Source organism: Chaetodon trifascialis, chromosome 23 (assembly GCF_039877785.1).
Source record: "Chaetodon trifascialis isolate fChaTrf1 chromosome 23, fChaTrf1.hap1, whole genome shotgun sequence".
NCBI lineage: Eukaryota > Metazoa > Chordata > Actinopteri > Chaetodontiformes > Chaetodontidae > Chaetodon > Chaetodon trifascialis.
Window position 1 is genome coordinate 10158091 of NC_092078.1, and position 12518 is coordinate 10170608.

The following is a 12518-nucleotide window of genomic DNA, read 5'->3' on the forward strand; positions in this document are numbered from 1 at the left end:
AAGCATCTTTCACTTAAGCAGCAATACTGCAAGATGACAAACTCCATTACAAGCTCTGGAATTGGTTTCGTAAAAGTATTGGATAATTAAAACTGATGCATTCAGGTGCGTGCAGGATTTTACAGTTGCAGTTGGTGGAAGTGGTTTAAACATTTTATAAAGAGTGGCCTTGTTTAATTTATAACCATCTTTTGTAGATATTGTATTTGTCACTATAAAGCGAATGTAGTGGCATAAAAAGTACAGAACGTGCATCTGAATAGTCGTGAAGAAGAAGTTGAAAGTTAAATGGATATACTGAAGTAAAATACAATAAAAGCACTTGAAATTTGTGCTTAAGCTCATCACCTGGATAATTCTGATTAGTTTAACTCCACCACTGTGTGACTTTGGCTGTAGGGGCTTTCGATTTGAATGGAGCTGCCACAGCGTGCAAGCTGCCAGGTGCAGACAGCAATAAATAATGATAATGGTAACAACTGTAGTGATAGCAGATGATTTTTTTAAACATGAATATTAAGATTGTTTTAAAAAAATAAATCATAATGAGCGTGCCGGCCTTCAGCGCCTCTTTGAAGGACAATTCAGCTGTTAAATTCGAATGAAGGGACACTTCCAGTGTGAGCCGCTCCTCTTGCTGGCCCCCAAGCGGCCGGACGGCGAAGCGCAGCTCAGAGCGCAGCATCCCTGCCGTCTCCGGTCTCTTCCTCTCCTCCCTCTCTCTCCAACCGTCGCCGGGAGCAGTGTGTATGTGAGTGAGTGTGTGTGCCTTAGTGTGTGTGTGTATGTGTGCTGGTGTAATCTGACAGCACGCTGGGGCTGCGTTTCCTAAGAAAAGCTCAGCTCTCTCAGTTTTCTGCCCGTCTTATTGCCGCTCTCATTGTCTTTGTCGACAGTGATAAAGAGAGCAGGTACCATCTGTCCATTCCGCCAGTTTAGCACGAGTTGCCTTTTTTTTTTGTTTGCTGCTCTTCACAGATGTTATGTCAACACTTTTTGGGTGGTGGTGTTGGTGTTGGTGGTGGTGGGGGGACTCCCGGTTCTAATGGAATTTGTTGTGGCTGTTTGGTGTCTTCTCTCTTTCAGTTCAACCCGGGGCCTGTTTTTGGAATAAGAAAAGCATTGCTGTTTTCTGACTTTGAGAGAAGAAAGAAGGGACTCCTCTGGAATTTCCTAAGGAATTTACTCGGACAGCTCCGGTGAGTGGACATCTTCATGTGCAAAACCTTCACGATTTAGACTGCATGCAGCTATTTACCTTCTATTTACCACCTACTGACTTTATTTTTGTGGAAAACAAAATAAGCAAGCGTATCCTTCATTTTCCCATTCTTCTATTTTAATTACAGTTACCGGGGCTTTGCATTCTACCGCCTGGGTACATAGTAAGTAGTATAGACTTTTTTCCCCCTGCATCTTCTAATTGTGTGATTTGCAGTTGAAAGCAGCTCGACATGTTTCTATGTGTGGAATTAAGTGTTGGCTCCGTGTCGACTTAAGTTCCGTGTCGTGCCGCGATGTGAGTAGGTGCCCAGGGCGCACATTTCTTGCATATCTTGAAGCAGCGCTATGGATAATGTCGCGCACACCGTGCACCGATCTGCTGCTCGCCGTTGCATTCCAGATGGTGGCGAGATATTTACAGAATTGTTTGAGCGTCATCGTTTATAACACATACTGTGCTCACAGCGCAGAGCCATCTTTGCCCCGCACGGTGATCTGCCCCGCTTTCAAATATTGGAGGATGCGCAAGCACGCACGCACCAATTACCCGCTGTGGGTTATTCTGTGTGTTAGTTTCAGGACACGTTGAGAAAGTTTGGTGAAATGTTTGGTCTTGATGACTGAGGCGGTTTGTCTTCTTTGAATACATGCATGTGTGTGTGCGCGCGCGCGTGCGTGCGCAAGGGCTCCTGACTCAGGTGATGGAGACAGTGGGTGGGCTGTGAGTCACCTAGTTTACCCATTTTGCTGCTGTTATCTGACAGGCTTTGATGTCAGGTTTGACTGGTGATTGACAGTGGCTCATGCGCAGTAGTGTGTCAGCAGAGGGCCAGGTTTTTTTTTTTTTTTTAATCCCCCTCCATCACTGCCACCTATATTTGGAAGTTACCAAATTCCATGATTTACACAACCCTTTCTCTGTGTTAAAAAGTATTTGTCAGACCACTACTGACAAGTGATTCATATATAGCCAATTACCCGTGATTTGCAGTCATACTTTGCAGCCCAGAGGGGGAAAAAAAGTGGAAAGCCTCTAAAAGGCAAGATAATGAACTGAAAAGTTTGTGTGCCTCGATATTTTGTAGCAAGCCGAGGAGAAGCAATCGCAAATGAGGGCAAGGACAGCTCACACAGCCAGAGAGATGTGTCTTCCCTGGCTAGTGCAGAGTGACAGAGGGCTAAGTGAGCATGACCACTGAGGAGAGGTAATAGCATTACGGTCTGCCAGTCATGAGGCAGTGCAAGAGATAGGCCACTGTTGCATTTCAAAAAGAACTAAATGGGAAGCACACAAGGACAGGAAACTTTGACATGAGGGCATTATAGAAATTTAACACCTAAGTGCACACTCACATGGCTCAGTAATCCACTTTAGCTAGTTTCTAGTTATGATAATCACCGAGTGTCAATATTAAGCTGTTTTGTGCTGTGCCATCAGAGTTATTGAGATGGGGCTATCCTTTTTGGACTGGGATTAAGGCTGGATTTAGCATTGCTTCACTGATGTCGCCCTGGGTTAAGAGATTTGCTGATGCTGAGTTTATTAGGCATAATTTTCTATCTATCTATCTATCTATCTATCTATCTATCTATCTATCTATCTATCTATCTATCTATCTATCTATCTATCTATCTATCTATCTATCTATCTATCTATCTATCTATCTGTTTGTCTGTTGTGTGTTTCTTCAAATGCTTCAAATTGCAAAGTACTAATGAATATAAAGGCACTGTGGACATCATCCACAATCTGATTGTGTACTTATGATAAACAATAAGCATATAAATACAACACTGCCAGCACTAATGCGAAAATAAACAAATCCAACAGGAGACAAATACACATCCTCTCTCTTTTTTTTTTAATTCCAGCGGACGACTGCTCGCGCTATAAATTTCAACACGATGAAATGCTGAAACACAGCAGCTCTTTAGGCTAGTTATCCCCGTGTGTAAAGACACACAAAAGTGGATTTGAATCATTTGCTGTCAGGCGGTGAATGTCTTGAAAGCTTTCAAGGATTAGTCCCAGGTAAGAATGTCCCCTGCCGTCCTTTACCCAGCAGCGCTCCCATTTTATAAACTGGCAACATTCTGCAATTTCCCTCCGTCTTCCCTTTGAGTGATAGTCCCAAAACTACTCACCAGGCCCGCATCAATCACTGCTGGATGGGATTTGAGCAACGGCTAGAAGTAGTAAGCGGGGAAGACAGGTCTGCTTGCTCACAGTTGCACAAGCTATGGCATGTGACCCCGAGAGCCACGGCCAGCGAGATAGCTGCATTTCTGCGAATCTTTTTCTCACATTAATTATAATTTAACAGGGGTTGCTCCAGTGCGACTGTGTTGACGACATGCACACTTCTTCTTCTGCCTGCTGCACCTCCCAGGAGAGAAACAGGAGTAAGCTGTAATTATGGTTTATAAACTTCATCCAGGTGACATAATCGGGGCATGGCTGAGACGGCAAGGAGCTGTCTTAACAGCTGCTAATAAATTTATAGCTGGTTCTTTTCTTTTGCGTTGCACATTTCTCAGTCTTACTGTATAGATACACGTTTGTTGGATGTTGCATACAGCTTCTATGCTTTCATACACATGACTTACAAGCAATAAAAGGATGCATGGTATTACAAGAGAACAAACATTGCCCAATTCACAGCAAAAAAGGTGAAAGCAATGCAAATATGGGAGAGGAGCAGCTATATTATCCTTGTGTTTTACCGCGAGGAACACCTTGATTGCGGTCCAAGGCTCGGCAAGCCGAGTAGCCGGCTCCCAGAGGCCGTTTTATAATGAGGACGCGCTGTCACATAATTAGATACACCTGACGCAGGCGTTTTCAGGAAATTTTGATTCATCCCAAAATAAAATGTCTGTACCTGCCAACATGAAAGCAGAAAAAAAAAAAAAAATCCCGCTGTCACATTGCCTCTCCTCTCATGGTGGCAATGTTTTATTTATTTATCCACATCTTAATGCTCTTGGATGAGACGGGCTTCATTTTTGTGCGAGCTGATGCATTAGCTGCCAAAGTTTCTCATCTCTTTCTCATCCCATGCAGCCAAGACTCCCTTGGATACATGGCACAAAATACCATCTCATTCCGATTCTAAGTTAGTGTATGACAAGACGAAACGCTCCGCATGCGTGTCACATAACCGTACATGTAACCAGTCACGTGTGCGAAATGTCAATAGCACAGGTGTGTATTCAAGGGGCACATTCTTATATTCATCTTAAGACAATGTGTGTGTTTTCCTGTCGTGCTTCCTTGATGATGTATCAATACACACTCCAAAGGTTTGGAGACCTCATGCATGCACGTGCATCTAATCAGCCATTTCATGCATATAACTGTATACAACGAGAGATGAATGACTAATTGAATTCACTTCAACGCCCACACATATGTATGCAGACACAGATTCATACACAGGACCATGCACACAAACACAAACCTAAACGTAATGTCTTTTTCTCAGCTGTTGATTAGAAAATGCTATGTGAAATGAAACCCCTCTCACCTGAGCTGTTTATTTATCAGGCACATGGCTCCAGTCATAAATCAGAGGCTCATTAAATTGTTAAACAACGACTTTTGCCTTCTGCAGGAGACATCAGTGCTATTAAGCCTGATGTATGTGATACAGTGGGAAGGTGAACCATTGCAGGCTGCACAGGCTTGTGTTGTCCAATTAACAGACTTAAATCAGTAATACGTGAATATAAAGACTGCAGATTATCACAGCTCAGATGTGCTTTTTTTTTGTCACCTTATAGCTGAGTATCAACACGACTACGAGCCTTGAAAGAGAGGTGAATCAGACAGACAGAAAGCCTTGACAAATGCATGCGAGTTGAATCAATCAGTTCGCAAAAATGTAAAATTAGCACGTTAAATTGCGTGGTATGCCGTTTCTGTCGGCTAAACAAGCATCAGCTATTGTCGCTGATGGACTGTAGTGTTTTTAAAGGTGCATGTCTGAGCAGGATTTCCTTTTCTGTAGTAATTTAAAGGAAGATGGTGTGACTTTTGCTAAACGGTGGCCCTGAGTGGCTGTTGTGGTATGATGGTAAATGCTACAATATAAGTCAGTGAGCTGACTCGTATTGTCACACAGCGATATCTAAAGTTTGCTAACATCAGCTAACACTAGCCACCAAATGCTGAGTGTAACCAATGTTTGAATTTCTCTTTCAAAAGTAACATAATTTTGCTGTAAAGTGAGTAAATGTGGCTGTTGGCTTAAGTTTACAGCAAATCTAATGCGTTTCGCTGTTAAAATGATATATTTTGATATCAGGGTGAAAATAAAGATTTCAAGAATAAGAGAGACCATAATCCTCTTCATGCATCTCATCTGAGGCACAGCTCGCCCTCAGCAGCTGTATTACTGTACTGTACATGTCTGGCGGCAAATATGATGTCAGTTTGATCATATCATTTCATCGGGAGCATCTTGTCTCCTTGTAAACAGTCAACAAGGTTTCCTGGCCTTCCTTGCATCACTGGCGATGCAGTGAAAGAAATTCACCTGTGAGCAAGTGTCAGAATAGTTCACGATTGGCAGTTGTGTGGTTTAAATTGCTGTCAGTTTCGAACCGCGTGGTGTTCAGAGCAATGCTGCGGGGCAAATGCACCCACATTTAACCTAGACAAATGGAATCCAGTAATACGTGAATGTGTTGCTGTGACATTTGAATGAATCACAGGACGTTGGTCGGCTGTGTGGTAGCCTTTGCTGAGTGTACTGTACATTAGCATGGACGGTGGCTGATGGTGGTTGTATTGAAGAGAAATTGTTCATTTTATTTGTGCATTCCTTTTCATGCTTGGCTGTCTTTACCCTGCACCCACGACGAAGTGACCAAACATATGGCTGTGCTCTATACAACTCCTTCATTTCCCATCACCGAACTTCTCTCTCACAGTAGCAGGAGATCTAACCCTAGTTCAGCGATGCATGATTTCAAACCCTCAGCGGCGAAGGCTGTGGCGGATGCTTTAGCTCTCTGTTCAACTCACTGTATTGTTATTGCCTCAAGAAAACCTGGGTCCGTACTGTGCAGCTGAACTTGGGGAGAAAAACAACGGCAAAAAAAACCCCCTCCACTCTAACATGACAGGAACTCACAAAACTGATGGATACTGACAAAAGACGAAGACAGGAGGAGAATGTTATGGATGTGCTGCCCTGAGTCAGAATCCCTGCCTGAACTAATAACTGAGTACACTGGGCTGGACACACTATCATGAACATCTGCACAAACCGCTCCAACAGCAACAGTATCTACTGCTTTTTAGTGTTTATAAAGTTGAATTAAAAGAAATATGAATATTCATTGGCTGCAAAAGTGCTGTGGTCTTTATTGCAGGACTATTACACTGGATTGCAGAAGGCTGTGCAGGCATTCATGGTATGATCTTAACCCCTTGCATGTTAGCTCACTGCTAGTTCATCTTTTTGATGGTATAGGTGCTATCTTAGGTAATGACTAGGTCCATTTTTAGGGAGCCAATGACAGCATGATCGTACATCTTGACCTTCTTGTAAGCCACATGCACCATGGTGTGGCTATTTTATCTCCATACATGCTCTTGCTGTGGCATTCCTCTGCTATCTGGCGCCCAGAAAGATTTCAGAGGGCACTGGTATGTTGAGTATTGGCATCATAGTCTACTGGGATATGAAGGCAAAGGAGAAAACAGAAAGGAATAATGCAGGCAAGCTGGAGCCAGGGTACTCTGCACAGTTCGATGCTGCTACCTCTAACCGACATGAACAAGAGAAATCAATTAGACCTACTCGGTTGCTATCCAAGGGACTTCCACCATGGGAAAGGGTAGAGCGAATCAAAGCGTTTGAAAAAAACAAAACAAAAAAGAAAGTAGCAGAAGAGGAAAGTGAACTCGAGTGGCAGTTTGTTGTATTCTTTGCCAGATCAGCCGCCTCTGACCTCGAGATAACATTCATTGTCTCGGTTTTCATCCCAGGCATGCTTATAATTCAAGACACTTTCCCATCTCTTTTTTAACAGTGATGCAAAGCCTTACTCTTCTACTGTCCTTTCAGGCTGGTAATGATAAAAAACAAAGGCTGGCACAAATGTTCCTTACAAGAATATTTTGATGAAGCCTTAGCTTAGTTTTACCTGTGGATGCAGCAATGTGTGTTTTCCCAGCTGCCTTAGAGACACTATTATGTTTATATTCATACCTTAAAGCCCTTCCAGCAGTCACTTGGAGGTCACCGTGAACACTGTTTCCTTTCCACACCATGATGGGCTCCACGGTTTTATTTTGCAGGGGAGAATAGAGCAAACACGTTGGACTGTGAGGGAATTAGACAAGTTTTAAAAGTTGTATTTAAAAAAGGGTTTAGTTTTCAAAAACTCTTTATTTTGTTTTATAGAAAGAATCTCTAAGAGTCCCGTAAGATTAAAAAGAGCTTCTTCATATCGAATATGAAATAGTCCAACTATTGTGGTAGGATCAGTGAAGCTAGTATCCACAGCATATAATTTATTAATAGTATTTCACAGCAAACTAAAGTAGTCTCACTGTCATTTGAAAATACTATACGCAGTGGCACAGCAAATGTAGAGATCCGCTGAATCTCACTTCCAAACTTGACTAAATAGATATTTAAAATCTGTGTGTGCATTTCCCAAGGATCATGAGAAAATTAATATGCATAACCAGTGGAGGTTATCGAAAGAGATAAGGCGATTGATGCTTTATGCATATTTCATTGAATGGAGCTGAGCTCTGCACTGTAAATACTGAGGTTAAGAGTGCGTAGCATGGATTTCACAGGACCCAGAGGCCTCATTGTCTTTGATCAGACTGAAAGAAGACACTTTTTGATCAGGCCCCACCTTGGACCCCTGACAGGCTCTCAGGCTGGGAGATAGGGCATTGTCTCTATACATAGGATCTACACATAGGAGAGAGTGGACACCTCTGGAAGTGTGCGAGAGTCGATTATACTGTACATTTTGAAATCCCCCCTCCCCCTCGCCCTTGATGAATATCTAGCAGTCGGTGATAGGGGAGTTATTCTACAGAGTGGAAATTCAATTTGACAAAGAAGACCTGTCTCGTGGAGTCTTTTAAATGGTTATGATGGCATAAAGTCTGCAGTGTAACAGACCTGGAAGGATTAATGAACAGGATCCGTGGCTCTTTTTTTGGTCTGTGGAGCTATTTATGAATAAATCTGGCATGGAGGAAACGGACATGACAGAGACATGAAAATAAAAAAATAATGCAGATGAACTGAGGAAAATGTTAACAGTGCAAGCTTGGGAAGTTGTGGTCCGTATATAATCCTGTGTGTGCAGTTAGCTCAGTCCCCTGACAGAGCACACATGTAAACACAACACCCCCACCTCCCACTCAGCCCTGCTGTAGGTTTGGCTGTGGGTGCTCGGCAGATCCCTCAGCATCACGAGAGAATAACAATGAGGGTTTTGGGAGGGATCAGTTCCCCAGCACAGATCCATACTGGGTAGGGTTTATGTAAGACCCTGGCTTCTTGAGCTCTCTGCCAGTTTAAGATGACAAACAAATGGTACCAAGAAGTACAGGCTCGCCAAAGGGTGGGGGGTGGTGGGGTGGCGGGGCGGGGAATTGCATCTCTTCATGCTACCCAACCTGCTTCATCTTCCCCTCACACAAAAACACCCTCCCTCTGTTCATGCACAAGCCTGGTTATGTGTCCTGGCTTGTGATACCAGGTCTCATGTGTATCCATGCAAGTTGATGTGTGTTTTCTCACCACTTCTTGGCTCTGCAGCACCATCACCCACTTTGAAGCCACCCCCTTCCCTTATCCTCCTCTTCCTCCCTTTGTTTTCCCCTTCAATATGTTCCAATGAAAGAAGGCTGGGATCTGTCAAAACCCATCCTTTCTTCTGTCTGGCATGTCAACTTTTTCTTTTTTTTTTTTTAGGTGGGCTGCCACGGAAACTCACTCAGCCCTGACACCCCAGTGGTTCTTAAAATATCAAAACAGGTTGAGGCTGAAGTGTTGTCTTTTCTGATGATACAATTTCTGTGTATTCATCAGCTTTTTCTCTTTTCACATCACGATGCAGTTTCTCAAACGATGTGAATCACCTCATAGCGATACTGCAGCTGGTTGAGGATCTTAATTATCTGTCATTAATTATTAAGACTTTATAAATAGAGCTAGGTCTACTTAACCCATTTTGAATATCCCCATCCATTACCTATTTCTGCAGTTATTCCAGTAAAAATCAAGTATGCAAAAAAGCAAAACAAGCACTGTGGTAGCAATCACGGAGCCAGATAAATACAGACCTGCTAAATACTGTACTCAGAGGTTGCAGAGCTCCTTGACTTTTAACGTGGACTTCTCAAAAGTGCCAATCCAACTCAGGTTCAGGTTTTCTGCAACATCATTGCAAAAAGATACTGAAAGGATGAGGCCCATAATTCCTTGGTGCCAGAAGTATATTTTGAAGTAAATGTATCTTCACTTGCATCCAAGTGTGCTGTTTTAATCAACAACATCTGGACTTTATTGGTTGGAGGAAATCAAGAGTGGATTTTCTTGGAACTGGTTCAGTTCCCAGAAGACCATTTTGGGAATATCTCAGACAAAAGACTAAAAAGAAGAAAAGAAAAAAAAAATACACAAAGGAAAGGGCAGTTTCTCACTCATTTCCCTCCCCAGACACTATGAGGAAGACATGTTGTAAACAGTGACTTCTGACATGCAGTAGTTCAGAGAAAGATCTCCCTGTATGCCTGCATAGCACAGAAATACACCATGAATAACATTAGGATCCATTGAGTTGGGAGTAAGGGGAAAATCGATGTAAGGTGAAAATTAAATTTGGCCCGAAGAGCCTTTAGGCAAAGTGCAATTTGAAAACACATCTTTTATGTTCCCCTGGGCGTCTGATGGGGGTGGGCAGGAGATGGACGGTGGATCTAACCATCATGGAAAAAGGCAGAGGTATGCTATGAGGGAAAGGGAAACACCTCATCTCACTCCTAATGTGCCTCCCCTTTGATTGCCTAATTCGGTTAGGGCCGTGCGTCCGTTATCGGATCATATCAAAGGTCAGAGGCGTCCTGTAGACAAATCAATCTCCCCGTCTGAGGAGGCGCAGAGGAAGCATGGATTGAAGGAGAACCGATCCATCTAGTGGGCCCAGAATGAAGGTGGGTGAAGAGAATGAGAGGTGGGGGCAAGAAAAATAATGGCATCTGCTGCTTGGAGAGAAGTGGGCGAGGACGGCTAGATTGAACTGTTGACTTGGGGAATGTGATATGCTCAGAGAGAAAAAGAGTTTACATTATTGCTTGCAAGATAAGAGCAATTCTTTGAGAAGATCCGGCACATTATGGCCTCCCTGACTACCAGATAGACGTGTCACTGATGTGTTCCAGCAAGGACTGAACAAGCCTGTGATTTTGTCCCAAAAGCAACACAAGTTTGAATGTGAGGCTCAAAATGGTTGAAAACCTCTTATTTTTGTATAATTCAAGTTTGACATTCTCATTATAAAACCCCCATCTGTCTGGTGGTCAGCACTGCCTGACACCATTAGCTCTGTGTTCTGATAGGTGTGAAGATAATCCAGTGGCTGCACATCTCCTCATGCATGGCTTCCCACAATTAATTCACTTTGGATCATACAGTTGGAGCAGCTTTACAGTGGCTGTGCTTTGCACATTGAGCTGTCGAACTAACTCATTGCATACAGCCTCGCCTTTTCTGCACAAGGTCACAACAGGCACTGATACAATGCATCAACAATTCTGGGAAACAATAAATAATTAAAATCATGCCGAATGTTTGATGCTACAGCTTTTCAAATGTGAATATTTGTAGCTTTTAGTGTGTTGACACATTTTGAGAATCAGATTGTCTTTGGCTCTGGACTGTTGGCTGCACAAAATGAGGAACTTGCAACTTAAAGGTGCCTCGTGAAAGTTTTTGCCTTTACATTCACTTCCCCAAACACATTGCATGACAACAGTTCTGCTGAAAGCATGCTTTCTTCCAGTAACATTTGCAAAGCTGACTTTTAAAACATTAAAAATCTGCATTGTTTACGTCCACGCTTACTTGCTTACCGTCTTCTTCGTCGCTGCCTTTGTTGGCACATTTATAGAACAGTGGGATGGTGGGAACCAATGGCAGGAGTGTGTATTGCATCACTCATAGACAATACTTGTGTGCGTGCATGAGAACAAACCAAATGGCGACCAACTCAACACATAGCACTGCCCGTGGTCACAAACTCCAAAGGGTACCTTTAACTTGTATTGATATTTTTAAGCAGAATGAGTGATTTGACATGGGCAATGCATACTTTCATGGACATATAGTTTTTAATGGGTCACATCTTTGAGGCTGCAATGAGTTACAGCATCAGTTCGATCTTATTTTCCATTTTGTTCATTTTGTAGGTAAATGTCAGTCACAGAGTTTATTTAAATGACAATTAATCCAGTTTTTGAAGTTGTCACTTTGAGCTCTGGGAAAATTGTGTTGGGATATAGAGAGTGAATAGTGCCACTTTCTCTTTAATATCAAAGACTGATTAATAAGAATGATTAATCACAAAAAAAAAAATGTCAGGGGAATTGATAATGAAAATAATTATTAGCTGATGCCCAGTCACAACAGTGAGCAATATGCTGCCTTTTGGGAGGTACATTAAAGGTTGTTCATGAGGAACGCTGCAGTAGTGAAACCATTATTCCTCTCATCCCTCATCACATTGAATATTTTTAATGCTCCAGACCTCTTGAATGAATGCCTGTTAACAAATAATCATAATTAAACCAACGATGCATAAACACAGTAGTGGTGGGCAGCAGTCCTGGGCAAAGTTTAGAGGTGAGTATAAATCATCCACAGTTTAATGCCAACAAGATGTTTAATTTGGTCCCCCTCAGTGCGTAATTAGTTCAATTAGCCTCAATCCAGCACAGAGAAGCACATACAGAAAGGACCCAGGTTGCCCTCTGGTCTCCCTGCATTAAAAGGCAACAGTGCATTTCCTCCTGTAAGATTAAAACTCACTGTGTAATAACTCACCCAAGCCTTCCCTCCAGACACTGTTGCGATGGTTCAGTGTGAGATAATGTTTGCTCAAGCAACTCTCAATGAGATTCAGCGCACCGGTGACACCATTACTCTAAGCTCATTGCCTAGTCAGGTTGGGTGGGTCTACCCTGCCTCAGAAAAGTCGAAGCGCAGAGGCGCCAGAAGAGAGAGCACCTCTCGAGACAGATTACACGTCTG

General features: G+C 42.8%; 1 protein-coding gene across 1 annotated transcript in view; it reads left to right on the plus strand.

Moving 5' to 3' along the window:
* Positions 1-654: 654 nt before the first annotated feature.
* LOC139351284 (receptor-type tyrosine-protein phosphatase delta-like) overlaps positions 655-12518 on the plus strand; it is a 349795-nt gene continuing 337931 nt past the window's right edge. The window contains exons 1-3 of the mRNA XM_070993096.1: positions 655-911; positions 1087-1199; positions 1350-1385. The gene's annotated coding sequence lies outside the window, so the exon portion shown is untranslated. The remainder of the gene's footprint in view (positions 912-1086; positions 1200-1349; positions 1386-12518) is intronic.